Source organism: Microtus pennsylvanicus, chromosome 5 (assembly GCF_037038515.1).
Source record: "Microtus pennsylvanicus isolate mMicPen1 chromosome 5, mMicPen1.hap1, whole genome shotgun sequence".
In the NCBI taxonomy this organism is placed as follows: Eukaryota; Metazoa; Chordata; class Mammalia; order Rodentia; family Cricetidae; genus Microtus; species Microtus pennsylvanicus.
Genome location: NC_134583.1, coordinates 63,725,927 through 63,751,454, shown reverse-complemented (window position 1 = coordinate 63,751,454; position 25,528 = coordinate 63,725,927). Strand labels below are relative to the sequence as shown.

Below are 25,528 nucleotides of genomic sequence, written 5' to 3'. Positions count from 1 at the left end.
CTAAAATGTTTACATATCTGTTAGTGATGCCTGTGATACCCATGGTTGGGTCCTGGGCATCCCTGCTTGGTGAGAATTTCATTAATATCAACAGCTTGAGAGGCATGCAAATGAGACAGCCTGACAGGATGTAAATTCTGTTCCATATTGTATAAAAAATTATTCTTAAAACCTTTATTAGCATATATTAATTATGCAAAATAATGTTTCCTTATAATATTTTCAAGCGTGTATGTATGTATATAACAAATGTACCTGTTAGTTTTATGTCAACTTGACACAAGCTAAAGTCATTTTGGAAGAAGGAACCTCAAGAGAAAATATCCTCACCAGATTAGCCTGTAAGTAAGACTGTGGGGCATTTTCTTGATTGATGATGACAGGGGAGGGCTCAGCTCACTTGTGAGCAGGGCTCCCCCTGAGCTGATGGTCTGGGTTATATAAGAAATCAGGCTGAGCAAGTCCTGATGAGCAAGCCAGTGGGTAATGCTCTTCCATGGTCTCTGCATCAGTCCCTGCCTCCAGGTTCCTGCCCTCCCATCCTGACTTCATTAGATGATGGAATGTGATGTGGAACCGTAAGGTAAAATAAACCCTTTCCTCCCCAAGTTGTTTATGGTCATAGTGCTTTCTGAGAGTAACAGAACCCTACGACAACATACTTTATGCTCGGCCTTCCTAAAAACTGACTTCTGACTTCAGTTTTGCTTTCACCCCTCCTTACTCCTAAGACACACTCTAATTTTTCTAAAATCCCCTTCCCCAAGACCAACAAGAATCTGTCCCTTTTAGTTTTAGCATGATCGTTTCAAGGTGTCATTGTACAGGAAGTATCCATGTTGCTTTTTAAAGTTCAGTAATATTCCATTCCATAGTTATACTGCATTTGCTTATCCATTCATCATTTGTCGACATCCGGGTGGCATCTCCTTTCTGGGTATTGGGAAAGGAGCTGCAATGAGCATGCATATGCCCAGACACAACGGTCACGTGCTGTGTGATGGTCAGTCTCCATTGAGATTTCGTCAAATGGAAAGAACTTGGGACATTAAGAAAGTACATTTCATGCTGTGTCTATAAGGGCATTTACTGAAATGATTAGACCACCAGGGCTCTGGCTAAATGAATGGTCTGATCCACTGATGGATGCCAAATAAGAATTAGCTATTGGGAGCTGGTGCAATTGTAGATGGTAGAGTCTGGCTGGAGAAATAAGTCACTGAGGGCATGTTCTTGAGAACTAGATCTTGTCCTGGCCATCTCCCGTAACCGTTCTGCTCTGTCTCTTGTTTGTCGAGTTTTTCCATCACACTCTCCCACCATGACGGACTGAAACTATGAGTAGAACAAACCCTTCTTCCCTCAGGCTGTTCTCTCAGGTATTGGACACAGCAATGAGACAGGACTAAGCTAATCCTGAGCAGTCAACCCACACAGACAAACAGAGGGTTCAATGTTGCTGCATGTGAGGGAAGGGGACCAAAGAAGTGGCACTTCATGGGCACAAGCTTTTCTTTAGAGGTGATGGGCTCACTAAAACTAGAGAGATGACCACAATGCTGTAAATGTAAAGTATGGGGAACTATGTATTTAAAAAGAGCGAATGGCTAATTTATATTCTGCAAATGTTACCTTCATCCAAAAAGAAAGGGACAAAAAGGCAAAAGAGTTGCCGTCTAAATGAGGGTACATCTGCCATCCACATGTCATTACGCAGAAGCGCCCAGAGAGTCCACAGAGAGAAGGCTGGGAAAATATTAACAGCATTCCAGCTAGACTCCACCTAAAATTAAGGCTCCTTAATGAAGGCTCCTTAATGAAGGCTATAGAACCAGCTTAGGGAAGGAAAGGGAGTGTAGGATATGACCCAAAGATACGGTGGGCCAGAGAGGAGACGAGGGAGAAGGAAACATCTGCTTGGAGAACAGGAAAAGCTGATCAAACAGTAGCTCAAAGGGTAGAAACATACACAGCAGAGAAAAGGGGACCAGAAAAAGAGGCTTGCGTGGAACTTAAGCTTATAGTGTTAAATAATGTAAGGTTGTGTTGTCCATCTTGGGAAAGAAAATCCAAGATAATATATTCAGTCCAAAAACAAATGAAACCCAGACAAACGAATATTGAATCTACTGGAAATGTAAAGATGATTCAACCTTTTCACAAATCTATTATTAATATATTCATCAATTTAAAGCTGAAAGAAGAAAACCACAAGGTCATTGTAGTTATCTGAAACTAGCAAGAAAAATCTCTCAGCAGGGTCACAGCTAGCTGAAATAAAAGCATCACAGTTTATGACAAACACAATCCCACCAAAGTCAGCAATGAGGCAATGACACCCATTTCCACAGCTATTTCTGTACACGCTCTCTGAATGTTACATGGATGCAACAACACAACAAAAGGTGGAATTTTCTGGGCTGGAGAGATGGCTCAGAGGTTAAGAGCACTGGCTGCTCTTCCAGAGGTCCTGAGTTCAATTCCCAGCAACCACATGGTGGCTCACAACCATCTGTACTGAAATCTGGTGCCCTTCTCTGGCGTGCAGGCATACATCGAGGCAGAATGTTGTATACATAATAAATAAATCTTTTAAAAAAAAGTGGAATTTTCAGAGCAGGTCTGGGACAGTGAATTCTACAGGAGCGGGTCTGAGCCAGGGACCTTGGGCCAGAGCGGGCCTGAGGCAACAAGTTCCACAGGAGTAGGACTGAGCCAGCTATCTCTGTGGGTCCAGTCATCGATCTGGGACCTACAAGGGAGTAGGCAGAAACCAGAAAGCTCTGTTGGTCCTGGCATGAGTCTGGGACCTCTGAGGGAGAAGATCAGAGCCAGAGACCTTAATATAAATGGACTCAACTCATCTGTAAAAAGAAACAGGCTAACAGATTGGATATGAAAACAGAATCCATCCTTCTTCTGCGTACAAGAAACACACCTTAACCTCAAAGACAGACATTGCCTCAGAGTAAAGGGTTAGGAAAAAATTTCCAATCAAATGGACCTAAGAAACAAGCGGGTGTAGCTATCCTAATATCTAACAAAATAGACTTCAAAGTAAAATCAATCAAAAGAGACAAAGAAGGACATTGCATATTAGTCACAGTAAATATCCATCAAGAAGAAATCTCAATACTGAACATCTATGCCCTAAATAGAAGGGCACCCTCATATATAAAAAAACACTTCTAAAACTTAAATCATACATTAAACCCCACACACTAATAGTAAGAGACTTGAACACTCCACTCTCGCTACTGGACAGGCCAATCAGACAAAAAAAATTAACAGAGAAATAAGGGAACTAACAGATGTTATGACTCAAATGGACTTAACAGACATCTATAGAATATTCCATCCAAACAGAAGAGAATATATATACCTTCTTCTCAGAACCTCATGGAACCTTCTCAAAATTAACCACATATTCGGGAACAAAACAAGCTTCAACAAATACAAAACAAACAAACAAACAAACATTGGAATAACCCCATGTATCTTATCAGATAACCATGGCTTAAAAATAGAAGTCAACAGCAATACTAATTCCACTCTCTTCATATCTATTCAATATAGTTCTTGAGGTCCTAGCTAGAGCAATAAGACACCAAAAGGAGATCAAGGGGATACAAATAAAAAAAGAAGAAGTCAAACTCCCATTATTTGCTGATTATATAATAGTTCACTTAAGAGACCCCAAAAATTGTATCAAGGAACTTCTACAACTCAAGCACTTTCAGTAATGTAGCAGGATACAAGATTAACTCAAAAAAATCAGTAACCCCCGTGTACACAGATGATAAATGGGCTGAGAAAAAAATCAGAGAAACATCACCCTTCACAATAGCCACAAAAAGCATAAAATATCTTGGAGTAACTCTAACCAAAGAAGTGGAAGACATGTATGTCAAGAACTTTAAATTTTTGAAGAAATTGAAGAAGACACCAGAAAATGGAAAGATCTCTCAATGTTCTAGGGTAGGCAGAATTAACATAGTAAAAATGGCAATTTTACCAAAAGCAATCTACAGATTCAATGCAATGCTCAGCAAAATCCCAGCAAAATTCTTCAGACCTCGAAAAAATGATACTCAACTTCATATGGAAAAGCAAAAAAAACCAGAATAGTCAAAACAATCCTGTACAAAAAAAAAAAAATTCTGGAGGCATCACAATCCCTAACTTCAAAGTCTACTACAGTGCTGAAAAACAGTCTGGTATTGGCATATAAACAGACAGGATGACCAATGGAACCAAATAGAAGACCCAGATATTAAGCCACACACTTTCAAATATCTGATTTTTGGGGAAAAAAGCAAAAACTATTAAATGGAAAAAAGAAACAATATTTAACAAATAATGCTGGCATAACTGCATATCAACATATAGAAGAATGAAAATAGATCCATATCTACCACGATGCACAAAACTAAAATCAAATGGATCAAAGACCTTAACATAAAGCCAGCCACACTGAACCTCACAAAAGAAAAAATGGGAAGTAACATTTGAACGCATTGGCACAGGAGACCACTTCCTAAATTTAACTCTAGTAGCACAGACACTGAGAGAAACAATTAATAAATGGGACATCCTGAAACTGAAAAACTTCTGTAAAGCAAAGGACATGGTCAACAAGACAAAACAACAGCCTACAGAATGGGAAAAGATCTTCACCAACCCCACATCAGACAGCGGATTGACTGATCTCCAAAATATACAAAGAATTCAAGAAATTGGTCATCAAAAGAATAAATAATCCAATAAAAAAAATGGAGTACAGACCTAAGCAGAAAACTCTCAACAGAGAATCTAAAATGGCTGAATGACACTTAAGGAAATGTTCAACATCCTTAGTCATGAAAGAAATACAAATCAAAACAACTTTGAGATTTCATCTTACACCTGTAAGAATGGCCAAGATCAAAAACACTGATGACAACTTATGCTAGAGAGGTTGTGGGGTAAAGGGAACACTTCTGCACTGCTGCTGGGAATGCAATCTGGTATAGTCCTTTTGGACATTAGTGTGGCAATTTCTCAGAAAATTAGGAAACAACCTTCCTCAAGACCCAGCAATAACACTTTTGGGTATATATCCAAAGGATGCTCAACTGTGCCAGAAGGACATGTGCTCAGCTATGTTCACAGCAGGATTGTTTGTCATAGCCAGAACCTGGAAACAACCTAAATGCCCTCAACTGAAGAATGGATAAGGAAAATGTGGTACATTTACACAATGGAGTACTACACAGCAGAAAAAAATAATGACAGCTTGAAATTTGCAGGCAAATGGATGGAGCGAGAAAACATCATTTTGAGTGAGGTAACCCAGACCCAGAAAGACAATTATCACATGTACTCATTCATAAGTGGTTTTTAGACATAAAGCAAAGAAAAACAACCTACAAATCACAACCTCAGAGAACTTAGACAACATGAGGATCCTAAGAGAGACATACATGGATCTAATTTATATGGGAAGTAGAAAAAGACAAGATCTCCTGAGTAAATTGGGAGCATGGGGACCCTGGGAGAGGGTTGAAGGGGGCAGGGGAGAGGCAGGGCGGGGAGCAGAGAAAAATGTAGAGCTCAATAAAAATCAATAATAAAAAAAACAGGAATTCTCTGATCTCAAGATGACAAGAACAACAGACGAGAGAATGAAAGACTGGAGCATCCTCCACCCCTTCACTTCCTACAGCGCTCACTTCTTCCACCCAGTCACAGTTCTTCCCCCACAGTGGTCCACAGACCCTCTTCACAGGTCGCACTCTCACAGCGCTTACGTCATTTCCTTCCCATGAATTCTGTCACTCCTGGTCAGCAATCAATCCGTTGGACCAGACACATAGTCTCTGTAGCCCACCCCCTCCTGCTTTTCTCCATTTATGGGGCATAGCTTTTAGGTTTCAGCACAATGGTTTCCTTGGAAAACACTCTCAATTTCCTTACCAATTTCTTTCTATTTTACTTATCCAACAAAACACAAGTTAAAGTCAAATATCTTTATTTTTTTACATCCAATTAGCTGACCACTCTGGAGAAGAAAACAGAAAGAGAAAGGACAGAGGGAGGGAAGAAACAGTGGGAAAATGGAGAGAGGATGTATGGACATTCCAGCAGAGGAAAAGGAGGGAGAAGAGGAATAGGGAGCAAGGAAAGAAGAGTAGGAAGGAAGCAGGACAGGAAGGAGGGGAATGCGCCTAAGGTCACACAGTCAGTAGGGGTCAAGACTTAATGAATGAAATTACAGGACATGTGGATGGGTTTTCCTCTGCTAAAACATGGGCTAACACTCTTGGACACATGCCCAAAAAATGCTTAATCATACCACAAAGACACTTGCTCAGCTATGTTCGTAGCATCTTTATTCATAATAGTCAGAACCTGGAAACAACCTAGATGCCCCTCAACAGAAGACTGGATAAAGAACATGTGGTACATTTACACAATGGAGTATTATTCAGCTGTTAACAACCGTGACATCGTGAAACCTGAAGGCAAATGGATGGAACTAGAAATAATCGTCCTGAGTGAGGTAACCCAGACCCAGAAAGGCAAACATGGTATGTTCTCCCCTATAAGTGGACACTAGCTGTCAAGTAAAGGATAACCATGCTGCAATCCCCAGAGAGGATAGATAACACAAAGAGTGCCCAAGGGGGAACACAGGGATCTCCTTGGGAAGGGAAAATAGAATAGATCTCATGGGTGGACTGTGAGGGGAGATAGGGATAGGCCTGGGGGTGGGTAGATGGAGGGGAGAGTACTGAAAGGGATGACTGGAAAGGTGGGGGCACTTTGGAATCAGGTAGAAACCTCAATCAAAGAAATCTACAAGGATGACCCCAGCTAAGACTCCTAGCAAATGTGAATACGTAGCCTGACCTGATCATCTCCTGCGACCAGATTAGCGACTATCCCAATTGTCGGCAGAGATCTTTCATTTAGCAGCTGATAGAAAGAGATGTAGACCCACAGCCAAACATTAGACTGAGCTCAGGGAATTCTAATGAAGAGAGGGAGGAAGGATTGTAGGAGCAAGGACATCACAAGAAAACCCACAGAAACAACTAACCCGGGCTCCAGGGAGCTTGTATGGGATCAACCTAAGCCCTAAGTATGTATATGTCACATACGTATATGTGACAGTTGAGTAGCTTCGTTTACTTGTGGGACTCCTCACAGTGGGAGCAGGGGCTGTCACTAACACTTTGGCCGACTTTTGGGAACCTATTCCTCATACTAGAGTGCCTTGTCCTGCCTTAGTACAAGGGGCGGTGCTTTGTTGATACCCATGGAAGCCTGCCCCTTTCTGAAGAGAAGCAGAGGAGGGGTGAATGGGGTGGTGGGACAGAGGGGAGATGGGGCTAGGGAATGGGAGGAGCAGAGGGAGGGGAAACTGTCGTTGGGATGTAAAATAAATAAATAAAATTAATTTTTAAAAAGACATGAGTTGAATTCATCCTCCATCTCAGCCACAAGTTATATCTCTTTTTGTACCAAATGCAATAAATGTTCTTCTCTGGCCATGATTCTGTTAGGTTTGGTGAGCAGGGTCCCACTATTCCCTAAGTGTCCTGTTACCTTCCAAGGAGTCTGGGGAAAACATAAGATGCTGATTCTGTCCACAAAGAACATATGAAGGCAAATCAATTGAAAGTATAATTGATTCCTGATGAGACAGTAGGCAGGCCATGTAGTGTTGTGGTTATAGAGCAGGAATCTTACCTAGCTTTCTCTGAAAACTTTCAACCTTGCTTTCTTGATCAATAAAATATGTTGATTAAATGGTAAAATTGGACAAAGAATATTTGGTTCAGAACTTAGAAAATACTCAGTAAGGATTCCCTGTGTCACTGCTGTTTCCGGGTTGTTAGTCGGTGGCTTCTGACCACACTTGTCTAGTCTCTACTTACTTTTGCAGTACTGAGGGTTGAATGCAAACCCCCACAGATGCCGGACCTCTGTTGACTTTATTTTGAGTCAGGGGCTCACTATGTTTCCCAGGTTGGCCTTAAACTTGTGATCCTCCTGCTTCTGCCTCCTGGGTACCTGGAATGACACCCTGTGCCACCAGGTCCACTTCATTTCTTCACAGGAACCGTGTAATGGACCTTCCCATTTGAAACCTCAGCGAGAGGACTCTGCAAACAGTAACACAGAGGAACCCTAAAGCTCTCAAAAACACGATTCCTGCTATTCACTCCCATGGACTGATGCTGGCTCGGTAGCACTAGAGTGAGATGTGTTTCTCTGCTTTTCTAACAAGTCTCAGGGTGAGGTGGAGGCTGCTGGCCCACGGAGCACACATGGAGTAACACGGCTCCGAGGAGCGACGCCTTCCCCACAGAACACAATCCCCAACTGTTATTTTCTCTCGTTGCTCAAGTCTTCCAAGGAAAATAGCACGTGCCAGTTTCTAGTCTGGGAATGACACTTCGATCACACAGAGATTCGCATAAAAACATGAAGTGAGTTGTTCTGAAGGGCCATAAGCCTGTCTGTTTGGATGATTGGCAAGACACATGCATGTAGCTATAGAGAGTCTCTCTTCTCCACTTCCTTAGGCTCCTAGTCATATGAACTGACACTGTATTAGACAAGCACTGGGAGGCAGTTCTCTGATGAAGGTTAGGATTCCTGCCAACCGCTCCCTGCTGGACTGCTAGGTGCCACGTCCTGCAGTCTTCCTCCACCTTCTGCTCCCCCGCCTGGCAGTAAACATTCCTCATCCAAGCTTTGCTCCACCTCCCCCACATCCTTCTTAGATTTTTCTCCCACTTCCGTCCTCTGGAACCTCTCCTGTCTATCAAAGGGGCTAACATTTCTGGGAATGGGTAGAGCGGGGTCGATTCAGAGCTGCTGACTTTCACATCTCCAGGAGGATGGCTACTTTAAAACCACTGCATCACGAGCAGTTGACAGGCACAGCGGGCTCACATCCAGAGGCCTGTCCCTCAGAAGCTTTGCAAAGTCAAGTCATGTTTCCCAGCAGCGAGGAAGCCGCATCTGCATGGAGGAAGCCAGGCTCTCTAGACCGCACTTGGCTGGATCAACTTTGATTTTTCTTGATAAATGTTTCTTTACTATCTTTGCTGAAATCCAGCCAGTGCAGATGGTACGATACGCTTCACACAAAGCAGAAATCGCGCCCGTCCCCCTGATGGAAGTTTGCTAACCGCACGGGAGAAGAGCATGCTGGGCCAGAAAACAGGGCTTGTTTTGAGCTAGGTGGGGATCAAACCAACTCCAGAAGGTGAAACCACTCTAGTCTGGTGAATGTTCCAGACACGGTGTGGGAAGAGACAGCACTGGCGTGATTGACTTTCCTAGGAACCTGTTCTTCAAGAACTTTCCTAAACTGTTTAACCCTCCTCCTCTGGAGGGGGGTGGTGGTGGTGGTAAGTCTTGAAAAAGTCTAAGAATGATGGCGTTTTATGGTCCCAATGCTGAATTATATAAATGATGAGAGGCTTTTTTGTTTTGTTTAATTAAAACTCTTTGTAAGGGAAATGTCCCTGGTATTCTGAGTCCTCACAAGTCTTCACTGTATGTGTTGAAACAGATTCAAAGCCACAGCTGTGGACAGTCAGGTTGGGAATGCTGGCGATAAGAAAAGTCAACACGATAGCCCAGGGGAAGGGCTATACAAACTAAGGCATATCTGCGCTGAGAATGACTTCAGACCTGCCGAAAACACTGGGCTAGCCCCGCACACAGAGGTTTGGAAGAGATAAGAAATAAAAACGATTACAATATAAAGCCCCTGTTTAAGAAAAAGGTCTGTAGTGAAACTGAGATCTACGCTATTAGATAATAGCAGTGGGCCCGTGGTATGGGTCCCATTTGGATAATTAGACTGCACACTTAAGAGAATGTCTTTGACCTTGGAAAATGCGTACTGACAAATTCTGAGGTCAGTGGGGATCATAATGCCTTGCTGAACTCTGAAACTGTTTGGATAAAAAAAGCACTTATCTAAAAATGTTTAATATAGACGGTGGTAGACTACATTAGGCACAGTATAAACTGCCAGCCAATCAGGTGAAGAAAATACAAGCGTTTTTAATGCTATCCTTGCCCTTTTTCTGTCATTTTGAGACTGTATCAAAATCAAGTCTCCTTAAAAGGCTCTCCAAATCTTCCAAGGGAGGCACAAGAAAGCGCATTTCCTGCGAGGTCTGCATGAACGCAAACACAGAAACATCCAGGAGAAGATTAGCACTTTCACCAATGGCTACCTCTGAAGGGATAAAGGCAGCTGTTTGGAGGTGGGAAGCAGAAGAGCATTGGCCTTGTCAGCCCTAGTCTGAATTTCTTAGAAAGAAAATACGTTCTTGTACTGATTATGTTATTAAGTTGGGCATCGTTAGGGTCCGAGAAGCCACTGTCCTGACCTCCAGAGTCTGCACTCCATTCCCCCAAAGACACAGCAGGGCGGCTGGATAGTCCCTGTGATGTTTCAAAACTGTGATTTGAATTACAGAACTGAGAAACAGGCTCCACGCTAAATGCAGAGTCAAGGTGTCCTAATTGAGACCAGTGGGACCCCCTCAGCAGACGCCCCTCAGTGAAACCAGGCCTAGGAGAACAAACACTGACAAACATACGAAAATATTTCTTACTACCCTGTCCTGGCCTCTGATTCCAGGGACATTTCGGTGGCTGACATTTCTCCTGAACCTTTGGTTAACCCTGTGGAGCTGTGTGCTGTATTTCCCCATCTAGATAATCATATAACACACATTAAAAACTATATTTGCTCTTAAGAAATGTACGTTGGGACACTTTAGGATTAGTGAGAACTATGGCCCCAACTTATTCTCAGGTGATTCATAAAAAATGTGCACATAAAGAAGCATTTACGAGAGAGAGCTCAAAGTCACCCCCACACTCTGTCATAACTTCTCAGGAGGCTTCTTTAGCCCCTTTGTCTACAATCCATGTTCATGTCACCTTGATTTCTGCTTCTTCATCAACATGGCTTTTCTAACCCCTTCTTTCTCTGGTGCTGTGGCTCTGTGAACCTTGACCATCCCTGAGTCTCCATCCCCACCCCCTTCACCGGTCACCCTATGTAGTGACCCTGATCATGAAGCACACAAACATGGGGCTTTAGGGAGGCTGCGTGCAGACCAGAGTCATCTGGAACATGCCAAGGCCCCACAGGCTTCTGGCACAGCTGGCTTTCCGGGGCTGCTGGCAGAGGTACGGTTGTCACACGTCTAATTATCCGTGTTGAGTCAAATTTCCAGCTGGGACTGTCATAGTGTCTGCTGAGAAAAGAGCCTGTCAAGCCATTACAAGTGAGAAAAGGTGGAAGATGGTGAGGAGAGCTGGAGAATGTCAGGCCCAGGCTTAATCTCCCCTTCTGCCACGGTGTGCAAAAACGGGGTGTTTTAAATCAAAAGATTTCTTGGAACCTCAGTTTGCCCATTTCAAACAAAACAAAACAAAAACAAACAGTGCTGGCAGTACAGCATAAAGACGAAGAGATCTTTGAGGATCATTGACTAGCCGTTTTAGCCAAATTCATGAGCCCCAGGAGAGACCCATCTCAAACAGTAAGGTGCTTGAGTGGTCACGCTCTCACATGATCAAAAAGGATACCCAGTGTCAACCTCTCACCTCCACAGGCAGGCACACACACACACACACACATACCACATACTCAAACTCACAGATATACATACACACATATTCACAAATACACATACCATATACACACACAGACTCACACACTCACAAATACGTACACCACATACACACACTCACAAATACATACACCACATACACACACTCACAGGTACACATACACATATACATGCACATACACATACACTCACGCCTAGGAAACATGAGCTAACAGAATAGAGGATTTATTTTGGCAAACCGTATCATTAGCTTCAGACTCTGGTTGATTAGCTCCCTTACTTTTAGGTCCACAGCAAGAACGGTGTTGTGGGAAAAGCTGCTTGTGTCATGGCATCCAGTAAGCAAAAGGAGTAAATGGAAGATGCCAATAATAAGGTTTACCCTTCACAGTCATGTCCCCAGCTACTTCTTCCAGCTAGTACCCTTTTTTTGTTGTTGTTTATTTTGTTTTGTTTTTCAAGACAGGATTTCTCTGTAGCTTTAGTTGCAGTCCTGAAACTCATTCTGTAGAACAGAATGCCTGTAACTCACAGAGACCAACCTACCTCTGCTTCCCGAGTGCTGGGACTAAAGTTAAAGGCATACACCACCACCCAACTTAGTTCTTAAGAGTCCATTCAGTTGTGAACTCACTGAGGAGGTGAGCCCACTGATGAAGGTAGCATAGTACCAACTGCCAAGGGATCCAGTCTTTAATACATGAGTCCTTTGCGGAGAGAAATACTTCACACCTACACTGTACCATGGCCCTAGTTACGAGGATGATGGTGTTTAGGAAGGAGGTGAAGCTCATGGCAGAAGCCGAACAAACGCTGGCTTCCTTTCTCAGTAGAAAGAATTTAGACCAAATCATATGAAGAAAATGTACAATGACCATGATAAATTCCAGGACTGAAGCAGCATCCCTTCGATGTGATCGTCATACAAATGAGCCCCAGAGGAGATAGCTTGAGGATGATGGACGATCTGAAGTCAGATGCAATAAATCCATCCCTTATTACCAGAAGCATCTTTCCATTCCAATTTAGCGACTTGGACTTTTGCCTGGGATGGATGGCATCTCCTGTGAACTCCCAATAGCCTTCAAAAAAATTTTATTGACAGAATAATTGCACATCTTTATGGGACACATTGTAATGCTTTAGTGTGTTTATATATCGTGTATTGATCAACTCAGAGCACCTAGGCAGATTCTTCATCATCTCCGACATTTCTCAGTCCTATGTGATAAGAACATTCAAAAGCCTGTCTTCCAGCTATTTGGGATTCGTTTTGTTTTTCCTCTGTGTCCTTTACATTTTAACCCTCATCCAAGCCCCCAGTTCCTTGGTAGCTCTCTTTCCTCTGACCCACCAGGGAATTAGTGTAGTTCTCTTTCTCTCCAAATCCTGCCCAGAGGGTGACACTTTTCCATCGCTTCTGGGTGGGAACGTAAATATCTCTACCTTCTTGTCTCTGGAACGATACCCCCCTTGAATAGATCAGCAGGGCCCTTGTGATGTTTGCCTGAGGGAGTACTCCATGGGGAGATGTCACTCAGGGAGCTTGACATCACCCTGCAGTTACAGTCTTCAGCCAGTCTGAGTTCACACACCCCGTCACCCAGTCACACTAGTTGGCTTCCTCGACCGCCCGGTCAGGAGCCATGTCACAATTTCCATTGTTAGGACTCAGCTGGTTTCCCACCTCCATCTTGTGTGTCTGATGATAGTCTGCGCTGGGCGTCTAACAGAACCATATGTGCCAATGAACTCAATTGTATTTTCATCAGAGAACATGGGAGAGACTTCCAGAGCCTTTGGGTGTGGAATACAACAAGGTCTCTCTAGCAGGGAACTATATCACCAAGTCTGTGGATATTAGACAAGAAGAGAATTCCTTTATTGAAGGTCTCGGGGCTTGAGGCAAAAGGAGTTGAGAGTCCTTTTAATTATATTGTTAGCTTTCAGAGTTTTAAACCTCTTCTTTCTGGCAAAGACTGGCAAAGTCGTTTTAAGACTGGAGCTTTGGTCGGGCATGTTTTCTCCCTAGGCCCACTCTGAGATTTCCTTTGATCACGAAAACACCCTTTGCATGAAGTCCGTCACTCGCTTGTCTTGATCCACTTCAAATTTAGGCGATCTTCCATCAGCTCTGGCCTTTGCTCTGGGAACATTCCGTGCCCATTTCCCTAGGCATAAATGCTTTTTGCTCTTCATGTCTGTCATTTTGTTTACGATTACAGTTATTTCGTCGTCTCTTGCTATCGAGGAGCACACCTCCAGCTTGTTTCTATGCCGTTTATCACCTTTTATCAGTAGGTGTCCTCAGCTTGCCATTCCTAAGCATTGCTATTTACTTTATTGCTGCAAATAGCTTTCTAAGGGCTGGAAATGTAGCCCAATGGGGAGAGAGCTTGCCTGGCGTGCGTGAAGCCTGGATTCAATCTTCACTGCGCCATAAACCGAGAGAGGTGAAGCACACAAGTGGTTCTAGCACTCAGTGGAAAGAGGTCTTTCAGAAGCTGACGATCACCCTCAACTACACAACAAACTGGGAGAGGGGCAATGCACACAGGCACTCTCTCTGCCCAACCACATCAGCCGAAGATTGACTTTTGGCATCATGCTATCCTTCAGGCTTAGATGATGCTGACCCTTTCTCGTTTCAGACCATCACCACCACTTTCCTTTTGCATCACTTCTTACTTTCCACTGAGAGCATTGTTGGTTTTTTTTGTTTGTCTGTTTGTTTTATGTAGTGTGGTGGTGAATCTTAGCACATGGGTAGACAGACATAAGCTACCACAACTTCAGGACCAAGAACAGCTCCATCATCCCAGAAATCCTTCAACCCTCCGTTTGTAGTCACCATCTCCTCCACTCACAAGTTTTGGGCTGCCATTCATCTGTTTCTCATCATTACAGTGTTCTCTTTTCAATAATCAAATACATAAAGAATATCACACAGTGTTGTTCTGTGTCTTTGCCAACACGCGACACTGATAGCACTTATTACTATCATTGATTATTAAGCTGTTATAATTGGTGAGTAACGGCATTGCATCTCTGTTTCAATATGTGTTTCCCGAGTTCCCAAAGATATTGGGTATTTTTCCACAAGTGGATTTACCACACTAATGCTGTCTTGAGTGAAGCAAGAGTTTGTTTAACTTTGCAACCTGTAATAGCCATGCCTGATAGCATAGGCTTGTAACGATCAGTAGGCCGAGGCAGGAGGACCAGGGCTTCAAAGCTTCCCTGGGTAACTTAATGAGGTCCTGCCTCAAAATAAGAACTAAAAAAGAGTGAACCATGACTTGAGTTTAATCCCCACGGACACAAACCAAAAATCAAACAACAAAATTAAAACCAAACCACCCTCTTCCTCCTCTTCCTCTTCTTACTCATCTTCCTGCTCCTGCTCATTGTCGTCGTCGTCGTCATCATCGTCATCATCATCATCGTCATCGTCATCATCATCATCGTTGTCCCTCTGTCTCTCTCTCTCCTGAGGACTGTGCTCCAGCAGCTCACTCACTCAAGCTCAGCAGTGTGCGGTTGGGCATCCCATCCTTGATTCACAGCATCTTCTCCCAGGTTACAATTTTGTTTTCATTCTGTAGCAGTGTCTTTCACAGAGCAAACGCTTTCATTGTCTAATGAAGCTCAATTCATCTTCCTGCTCTTGTCTGAGACATGCTTGTGGGTCGTGTCTGAGACCTCCGTGTCTGACTCCACATTATAAATCCCCCCAGTGGGCTCTAAAATTTCACACTTTTTACCGTTTTCATTCAGCTCTGCTCCTCACTTGGAGTTAGTTCTCCCATGTTCTGTGAGGTGGAGGTTAAGATTAATTCATCTTGTATGTAGATATTCAGTCATCCCAGAATCATTTGTTGAAAGCCTGGCCTTTTCCTAACTTCACTGCCTTTGTGCCTTTGCAAGCAATCACTGGGTCACCTCTGTGTGACTGTCTTTGACTCCACTTCAGCAGATCATGTTCCTTGTCGCCCGTAACTCTCGGATCACCAACATCACAGGACTTGATTAGTGCGGCTTCAAAAAGTAAGTCTCAAGGCTAAGGATTTCACTCTTATAACTTTATTCCTCATCTTAAAAATGAAGCATACAAATTCTAAAACTGTCTTAGTCATAATTTAAAAATCCAGATGGCATACTGATTGAAATTTACAAATCGATCTTTAAAAACTGGTGTCTTGAGTTGGGGTGACTTAGTGGCTGCAGAGTACTTCTCTAGCGTGTTAAGATTCCAAGTTTGATCCCCAAAACTAACAAAAAAAGAAGGGGGAAGATTGGCACCTTTACCCTGTGGAACCTACCAAGCCATAAACATGGTTCATCTCTGCATTTATTTTTCCTAATGTTCTTTTCATTTTTTATAATTTTAATCATATCGATTCAGACATCTGCTACTAGATTTACCCTTGAATATTTCATTTGATGTTGGAGCTATTTTCCATGTATTTTTTAAAAATTTGATTTCTACTCGTTCATTGTCAGTATGTACAACACACTTTGTGTGCGGTGACATGGAGTCTGCACTGTGGCTACGTTCAGTCTTTGGTTCAGTGCTGTTTCTGTAGGTTCCTGTGAGGCTGCACTTAGATTACCATGTTTCCATGTACAGAGGAAGTATCTGTGTTTCCTCTGCGCTTGCCTTCTTTTCTTGTCCTATCACATGGGCTGGATCTCCAAATATATTTGGAAACAGGGTGAAGGCAGACACTCTGTATTCACCTGTAGCGCAGAGGAAACCCTGAAGCCTGTCATCCCTAAGTATGCGGTAGGTGTCTGGTGGAGCCCTTTATAACATCAAAGATGTCCCCGTCTATTTCTAACATGCTGAGAACACTCCTTGAGAATAGGTATCGAATGATGTCAATTGCTTTTTCTGTAACAGATGCCATATTCATTGGATTTTCTTTCTTCAGATTATAGATATGGGGGATTACATTGGATGATGTCATTGACCCAGTGCTGCAGTGAGCTTCCTTGCTTAGAATATATTAGATTCTAAATAGATTACTGGGTTTGATTTATGAATATGTGGCTGAACTCTTGTATTTATTTTCCTAAGGGCTACATGCTTATAACTTGTAGTGATGTTTCAACTAGTTTTACTATTGGAGTATTAAATATTGAAGTATGCTTGCTTCATTAAACAAGTGGAGAAAGTCCGCTTCTGCTTCTTATAGAGAAGGATTGTTGCCATTTCTCCTTTAAGTGGTAGAATTCTCCAATAAGAAATTTCATTTTAAGAATCTAAAGAGATTGCCCCATGCCTGCCAGCATGAGGCCCAAAGTCTGGATTCCCAGACTTCTTGTCAGAAGCAAGGCACAGCATCTCAGATCAGCACGGGGGGGGGGGGGGGGAGGTTGGCAGGGAGACAAGTCAGTTTCTGAGGCCAGACTAACTGAACCCATGAGCTTCAGGTCCAGTAAGAGACCTTGCTCAAAATCATAAAAGTGGAGCGAGGTCAAGGAAAGATGCCAACACCTACCTCTGGCTTCTACACACAAAGGCACACACACTTGTGCACCTGCACACACATGTACATACATGCACTATCAAGTAATGTAGCACATAGGCACGCACACACACACAAATGTACATATAGCACACACAGGTACTAACAAACACATATAACACACACACTAACTGTAATGGTCTGTCCAGTCCCTTTAAGAGACAAGCCCTGCCCACTCCTCCCTTCCACCGCTGAGGCAAGTGCATCTTCCTTCTTCTTCCAGTCTGCCCTCTCTCTGTCCCATCGAGGTGGCTTTGGCCTCCTCTCCTTCCTGACTCCTTTCTCTCTCCCCTTTCTCTTTTTCTTCCATAACTCACTAAATAAACTATATCCACTTTCGCTGTATGGTGTCTATTTGTTTCTCACTGACCATGGCTCCTCTTGGGACCGGCTGCCTCGCCAACCTGTGGAGGGTTCTTACTCGCTGCCTCCCACCCACCTGGGACCACAGAGGCCTCGGGTGGTGGGACCTGGCTACTCCTCATGGCCGGCCGCTGGCCATCAGGGAACTCCGCCATTTTATCTAAACCACTACACTCACAAGTACACACACCACACACATATGCATACATATTAACAAGTACACATATCACATACACATTAACAAGTATATACAACAAACACAAACATCCACACTAACAAGTATATATAACATATTAAAAAGTACATATAACCCAGACATACCACACACATGCATACACAGACACACACATGTACTAACAAGTACTTATAGCATACACACACACACACATAATTATTTTTCATCTTAAGCATCTCTTTATCTGGATGCCACAGTTGAGTGCATTGTATTTTCATTTTCCTCCAGTTCAAGGTATTTTCTAAATCCCCTTGAGACTTTTCTCTTTGCATTAAACCGTGAATTAGTTAGAAGTTAGTCGTAAAGTTTCTGTATTTTCTCAAAGGGTTTTACTCCCATGATCTCAGTCCCTATCCAAACACTGACAACACCACGCTACATGTATTCCCTGAGCTTCCAACTTGGGTAGAGCCATCACCGGAAGCTCGCACTGAACGTCCCCACCAAGTCAACATGGCCAACTATCTGTCATCTCCCTGTCCTCTCCTACTGTCTCAATGTCTTTTCTATTGCTGTGGCAAAACGCCAAGACAAAGGCAAATTATAAAAGACAGCATTGAATGGAGGAGTTCACAGTTCCAGAGGCCTAGAGTCCGTGACCATCATGGTGGAAAGGTGGAAGCGTGACAACAGGCTGGTGGGCATGGTGCTAGAGCGGTAGCTGGGAGTTTACATCTGGCTCACAAGCAACACAAGGGAGGGAGGGAGGGAAGGAGGGAGGGAGGGACAGAGAGAGAGAGAGAGAGAGAGAGAGAGAGAGAGAGGGGGGGGGGGGGAATGATGCAGGCTTTTGAAACCTCAAAGACCACTCACAAAGATACCCTTTCTCCAACAAGGCCACACCTCCTAATCCTTGCAAAACAATTCCACTACCTATAGACCAAGTATTCCAATTGTGACTCTACAGAGGCCAGTCTCACTCAAACTACCATACCCACTGCATCTGCTCTCTTGTTTTCAATGACACTTTAGGGAGCGCCCCGCCATCCACCCAACTGTGCGAATGAATCTGGAAACCACCTGGTCCCTTCCTGTGGGTCCCATCCGTAACTATAATCTTTTCCATTTGTCCCATCTCTTTATCATTTGATGGGCTTGAGCAACGCCGCCTCCAATTCAACAGTGATAACGCCACAAGGCATTTCTTAGCTCCTTTCCCATCACTGTAATAAAACAGCATGACAGAAACAACTTAAGAATGGAAGGTTTTATTTAGCTCACAGTTCAAGCTCCAGTCCACAGGGTCAGGGAAGTCAACGCAGTGAGACCTGGAAACAACTGGTGACATCACATCCACAACAGGGATGCAGAGAGACACACGTGCTGCCACTCATCCCCTTACTACTGTACACAGGATCCCAGTCAGGGAATGGTACCACCCACAACCCACAGTGGGCGGGTCTTGCTACCTCAATTAACATAACCAAGAGAATCACCTACAACCATACCCAGAGGCCTATTCTGTGTTGTCAGGTTGACAACACTAACCATCACAGGAAAACGTGATTTCTAACCAATATATGAAATCTGATATGGTGCTGGGCTTGGATGAGAGGTCGGCAGACAGCAGTTCCTGCTAGGGCAGCTGCTGAAACACCCAGTTTTTCCTCTCCTAGTAGAACCGAGAAGCTCCTGGTTGGTTTCTGATCTCTAATCTCACTTTATCTGCCCCATGCTCCATACCCCAAAGTGACCTTTCAAACGTTCAACTCTGACCATGTGTTCTCCAAACAGAAACATTTCGGAGTTTTTAGAAAGCCTATTTATATTTTACAATATAAAACTAGGTCAAAGGAGAAAAACTATGTAATTATCTTTTAGAATGATTTAAAAGACAACTGGAAAAAAATGGCAACAATTCCTTTTTTAACGCTTAGGAAAAAAAAGAATGAATGAATGCTATTCTCAATATAATAAGTGTACCAACGGCTTTCATTGTGCTTCCTGAACACGCAAGGTGCATATCTGTGAAGGCCACAATCAAATTAAAAATGCCCAATGCTACAGCTATAACTTAACATCCTTCTAGAGGCAGCAACCAGTGCGATCACATGAAAGAAAAGCATAGGAAGTCTGGATGTGAGAAAGGAGAATGTAAAATTAGCTATCTCGGTCTGACTGAGGCTTAGAGAAATCCCCAAAGGTTCTAGACAGTGATTGACACCATTTTTCTACTTTGTAACTGTGACCAAAATTTCCCGTTTTTAATTGCAGTCGTTTCAGTGGGGATTTAAAGGCAAGAGCCCTTAAATGGGCAGCCTTGGTTGAGTATAAATTACTTCTTTAATTAGGAAAGAAAAAGTTACTGCAGATCGGAAAGGGATCTGTGTGACGGGAGGCCAGGCGTGTATCCATTACTGTCAACAAACTGAATTCAGGAGGCTGAAGAGACGATCCGGTGGTCAAGAGCACTTGCTACTCCTGCAGAGGACCTAGACTCAGTTCCCAGCACCCACAGAGGGCAGCTCCGCACTGCTCACATGTCCAGCTCAAGGAATCCCAACACTGTACTGTGGTCTCTACAGGCCCCTGCACTGAAGAGTGCACACTCACACCCAGGCATGTATACAGCCTTTTTTAACAATAAAAATCCTTTCAAAAATAATAAATAAAGAGAGTCAGATGCAACTTGGATGCCCTAAGATTCAGCCATTCTCATTCTCCCGAGTTCTGAGTCTACATCACTATGAAGTTAGCTCATGGCTCCCACAACTGACTTTTCCTTCGAGTCAGAAAACTGGAAATTTGGGCAGTTCTAGAATTCAATATATATCTATATATCTATATCTGTATCTATATATCTCCAGTTTAGTGTTAGCTCTTCTCTACACAGGTAACCCTGATAACTCAGGGTCCTGAAATTCTCAGGGTTACCCTAAACCTCCTCTGACCCCAGACTGTCACATACCCCGAGCCCTTAGGTAGCTCCCCTCCACGGGAAGCATTAGAAGTGGGTTTTTTTCCTCTGAGGTGTCTTAGGCTCAGTCTACTTATGCCTGGAAGTCCCCTGAGTGAGGGCAATTCTGCTGCAGAGTCCTTCAGGGATGCAATATTGATCACTTTGAAGAGGGCAGAGCATGTAAGGCTTACTGGAGACAGAGGAGAAACTTGTCAGACCATTGGGTACATCAGAGAACCCCTCCCCGTGAACGTTTGTTCCCCAAGCTAGACCCTGAGGGTCTTTCTGTATGCTGAGGACATCTGCTCTGGGAATTCAACAGGCAAAAAGCCAGCTTTACTTCTGGTTAAGAGACCACCTCCCTTCTGCTCCCTGTTGAGAGAGAACAGGGGCAAACAAGGCTTAATGCTTCCTCCTCACTTCCTCAAGGCAGGAGCAGAGATGAGGTACCCATGAGGCCCTGTCTTTGTCTGGGTGCCGATTGGACATAGCGAGCAGCTCCCAGCCCCTCCGCTGCTGCAGCAGATGCCACGGCTCTGGGCGCTGCTTCGAATGTGATTATTTCTAAAGATGTGACATAAATACTAACATGGGGTCCCTAGAGCTGCAGAGTTGCCGCTTGGCAGCTTAATTTGGACATTCAATCAAAACCGTTCACAGTGGCTCTGCACAGCCCAAGCAACAAAAGCCAGAAGCCACGCAATCTGCTCACTGTGATCGCTAAGTGATGGGTTTAATTTCCAGAGGCTGGGGACAAAAACCTCCCAACTCCAAGGAAAGCGAGCTGTTTTACCTCCATTCTCTGAAGAAACATACTTTCTCATTTCCTCAATGGACTCCCTGTTTTGTTAGACGAGCCCCGTCTACATTAACCACATCACCGAGTCACGGGATGCGAAGGGATTTTGAGAACCTGACAGCCACATGCTTGAGCCCTGGTCCCCAGGCAGGCAGAGGAAAGAGCTGTCACTGGAAGATAAGTTTTCTGCTTCTTCTACTGTTGTACAGAGGCGATGGGGTAAGAAATGATCTGTTAGAAGGAGTCCCCACAGAGAAACATCTCCCTGTAATGTGTAGCCAAACACGCTCTGTAGCACGGAAGGCATGAAAAACAAGAGGACGTTCCCGCTGGACCCATTTATCATAAATACATGCATGATGGATGATGGGGGGTGTGTGCACATGTATGGATTGACGGGTAATTGAGTAGATGGATAGATGGGTGGGTGAGTGGGTGGGTGGGTGGACCGGTGGCTGGGCGGATAGGCAGGCAGGCAGATGGACAGATGGTTGCATAGATAAATGGGTAGATGAACGAATCAATGGGTGGATGATGGGTGGGTTGGTAGTTGAATGGGTAGATTAATGGGTGGGTGATTGGTTGGATGGAGAGGTAAGAACATGAGTGTATGGAAATGGGTGGTGGTGAGATGGATAGGTGGCTGGCTGGATGGGTAGATCGATAAGAGAGATGGATAAATGAGCAGAGGGATGTGTGTTGGTTATTAAAGTGAAGTGCCAAGTCTGAGGGAAGCTGCTATTCCCACTATCTTCTTACTGAGCCATTCACAGCTCAAAGCCATTCGCTACAGCACCTTTTGAGTTCTCCCCACACCACCCCCATTCTTTGCCACCAGACATACACACATGTGCAAAGATAGCCATGTTTCATTCAAAGTACTTCCAAATGGCACAAGCTAAGAGCTAAGAAACCAGCTGGCCATATGATGTCATCCTCAACATTGCAACGGGATCCTGGGGGTGAGGAGGAGGCTCTGACATACCTAGGCATTTAGACACTGGGCTATGGGGAGGTCTGTGATGTGGGAGCATCTCAGGAGTCCAAAAAAACACAAGCCACCTCAAGAAGGTCGCAGCAACTTGCTACCAGCTGGAGAAATAATGGCAGTGTTTTCCTGGAAGAAAGCCTGACTTTGTCCAGACACTGATGTTGATCTGATGCCATCGTCCGAAGGCTTGCACAGCAGAAATGAGGTGACTTCTAGCACAGACGCCACCCTGTACCTCTATGTGATTGTCATGCTCAGAAAGAAGGGGATGCCCTGCAGAGCCTGCCCACCTGAGATGCCATCTCTGGCTCCCGTGGTGCAAGCCCTAGGATGTTTCTTTCTTCAGCATGCTGTGACTCCATAATACTGTACAGCTTAAAATGATTTGTTTCCCCACCTCCCACTTTACTGGATTCTGTCACTTGTACCCCGAGGCCCTTCCCGCCACCCAGGCCCTGCAGCTAGACATGAGTCATCTCCTCTTGCCTCAGGGAGAAAGTTGTCAGGTGTGGCTGGAGAACAAAGGCAGCAAATTCTTGACTTCTTTGTCCTCAAAGCTCCTGTCTCCTTTTCCTTCCCCATCACAACTCAGAAAGTGAACTCCAGAATGGCAGGGAGTGTAGACCAAGAAACCTCTGTTGAGTGATTTTACCCCTCTGGAGCCCAGACTCTGAAGGGGAGGGGGAGGTGCCATTCCCAGCTTACATTGCAGAAGCTGCAGGCCTGGGGGTGTAGCTGAGTTGTGAAGGTGCCTGCTGAGTGGAGCGTGTGTGAAGTTCTGGGCTCGACCTCTAGTGTGAACCGGGTGTGGTGGTGCACACCCAGGTGGTGCACACCCGGGGTTTGGGGTTAGAAGCAGGAGGATCAAGAGTTCAAAGTTATCCTTACTGCCTAGCAAGTTGGAGGCCAGCCTGGGAACCCAGCCTGGGTCTCAAAACAAAAACAAAAACCCACAGCAAACTCCTGTGCACACCTGGCCCCAAAACAAAGTCCTAGGCTCTCAGTCCCAGAAAGAGACTGCTCCAAATCTGACCATGGCTGAACTAGAGTATACAGAACAGACGTATTGTTCACTGTGTGACGAAAGATGCCCTCTTCCCCCACACTACGGGCTGAGAAGGGGTTTCTCTATCTGTTGTCCCCAGAGCAGCAGCAGGCCCCACCCATCCTCAGACCCCACCCAGAGCACCTGAATCAAAGGTCAGACTAAGTGGTCATTACGATAACACAACTTCCAGCTTATTCTGACGTTCCTTGTGACCAGCGCAGTCTGACAGAACTTATTGGAAGAATGGGAACATATGCTCTACCCTATAGCAGCCCCTGGACACTGACTGCTGAGGCTGTGAAAGTTGGCTATTATGTAGGAAGAACCGAATCTTTTTTTTTTCATTTAATTCTCATTGATTCCTATTTAAACGTGCCCACGTGACCTGTGGCTGCCATGTTGTACTGAGCAGCTGAGAGTCTTACGTCAGCCTCCTGCCTGACAGTCCCAACCCTGCCCCCTCTTCTCGCAGGTCAGCCTATGAGCCGCAGACAAATTAATCTTCTCTGAGCATAGATCTTATCATTGTCATTCCTGCGCCTGAAACCATCCTCAGTGACTCACCGTCCCTCACTGAGTTGAAGTCCATTTCCTTTTGTTCTTTTTTTATAAAACTAAAAATGATTTATCTCAGAATATGATAGGAAAAAAAGACTAAATAATTGTAATACATAATGACGAGTGAACTCTTAGGAGCCAAGAATCGTGCTAACCGCTGTGCACGAATCTCACTTAATCCTCACCCAAACCTTAATATACATACGACTCTCCTCACTTTACTTGTGTGAAAGCTGAGCTGCAGAGGTTGCATAATGCTTCTAATGTCCCATAGCTGGCAACAGAAGAGCAAGATTTGAACCCATGCCGGCAGTGGGGATGACAGTAAACTCCTATAATCCCGTAGATTAAGGCAAAAAGGACTTCAAGTTCAAAGATAGCATGATCCAGTTTCAAAAATGTAACGACTTAAATATGACTTCACGGAGATCTCTAAGATATCCCACTATCCTGGCAGGCTCTCCTGGGTCAATTTTAACAATGACTGTGCCCATTATTGATTCAGAAGTGGTCCCAGTGCCATGGAAGTGGTTTCTAGGACTTCCTTAAACACACACACACACACACACATGCACACACTTGCTCTTCTTCAGTGAACAAGCAAAAGCTGTCATCAGAAGATGTCTTGGACTCCTCCAGGGAAAGATCAACATATTTATCCTCAAAATAGCATATCTTCCCATCTCAGATGGTATATTTGGCACATCTTAGGGGAAGTCGGCACAGCATTCATCAAGGTGTAAGAAAAAAAAGAAAACCATGATGGGGGAGTATTGAACTTTAGACGGAGAACTTTTTAAAATGATGCAGACAGTGAGAGCCAAACAGGTGATCAGGGAGAGGTAGCCATTAGCTTAGAAAAGATCTCGAGAATGAGGAGAATTCTAATCTCAACCTCCATTGCAGAGTCTCCCGAGAGTCTGAATATTTATTAGGCTGTTTGTCCATCAGGATGGACATGCCGAAGCCCTGAAGAATATTGGAAGTCTCCTGGCAGACTATACACTAACTGTCATGACTGAACTACGTTCAGGGTACCGGACAAGGGAATAACAAGTCAGAGAGACAGGAGGCACTTGTGCCATTGGTAAATTGGCCAATGGTATAGAAATATTTTAATCGTCAGCCATATCAAGGCAAGTGAGTACTGCATAGATTCTTGTTTGTAGTAAACAAATATTTCATTTCATTCTTTATTATTTTCGTGGTTTGTAATTGTGGGGATTAAACCCAAGGGCCTTGGGCATGCTAGATTAAGCATTCTCCTATTGGGCTCCATCCCTAGCCTTAGATTCACTTTAAAGTAGTCTCCTAAAGAGAGGGTAAAAGATGCAAACTGGTGGTTCCTGGGTCCTGGGAGAGAAAGAATGAGGAACAGTTAACTGCCTGCTGGGTATTATGGTTTGACCATGAGATGTCCTCACAGGGGTCCCAGTTGGTGGCA

At 44.1% G+C, this 25,528-nt stretch overlaps 1 protein-coding gene across 2 annotated transcripts in view; it reads right to left on the bottom strand.

The window, feature by feature from the left end:
- Prkcb (protein kinase C beta) overlaps nucleotides 1-25,528 on the bottom strand; it is a 346,051-nt gene that overhangs the window by 108,818 nt on the left and 211,705 nt on the right. The gene's annotated exons all lie outside the window — the stretch shown is intronic.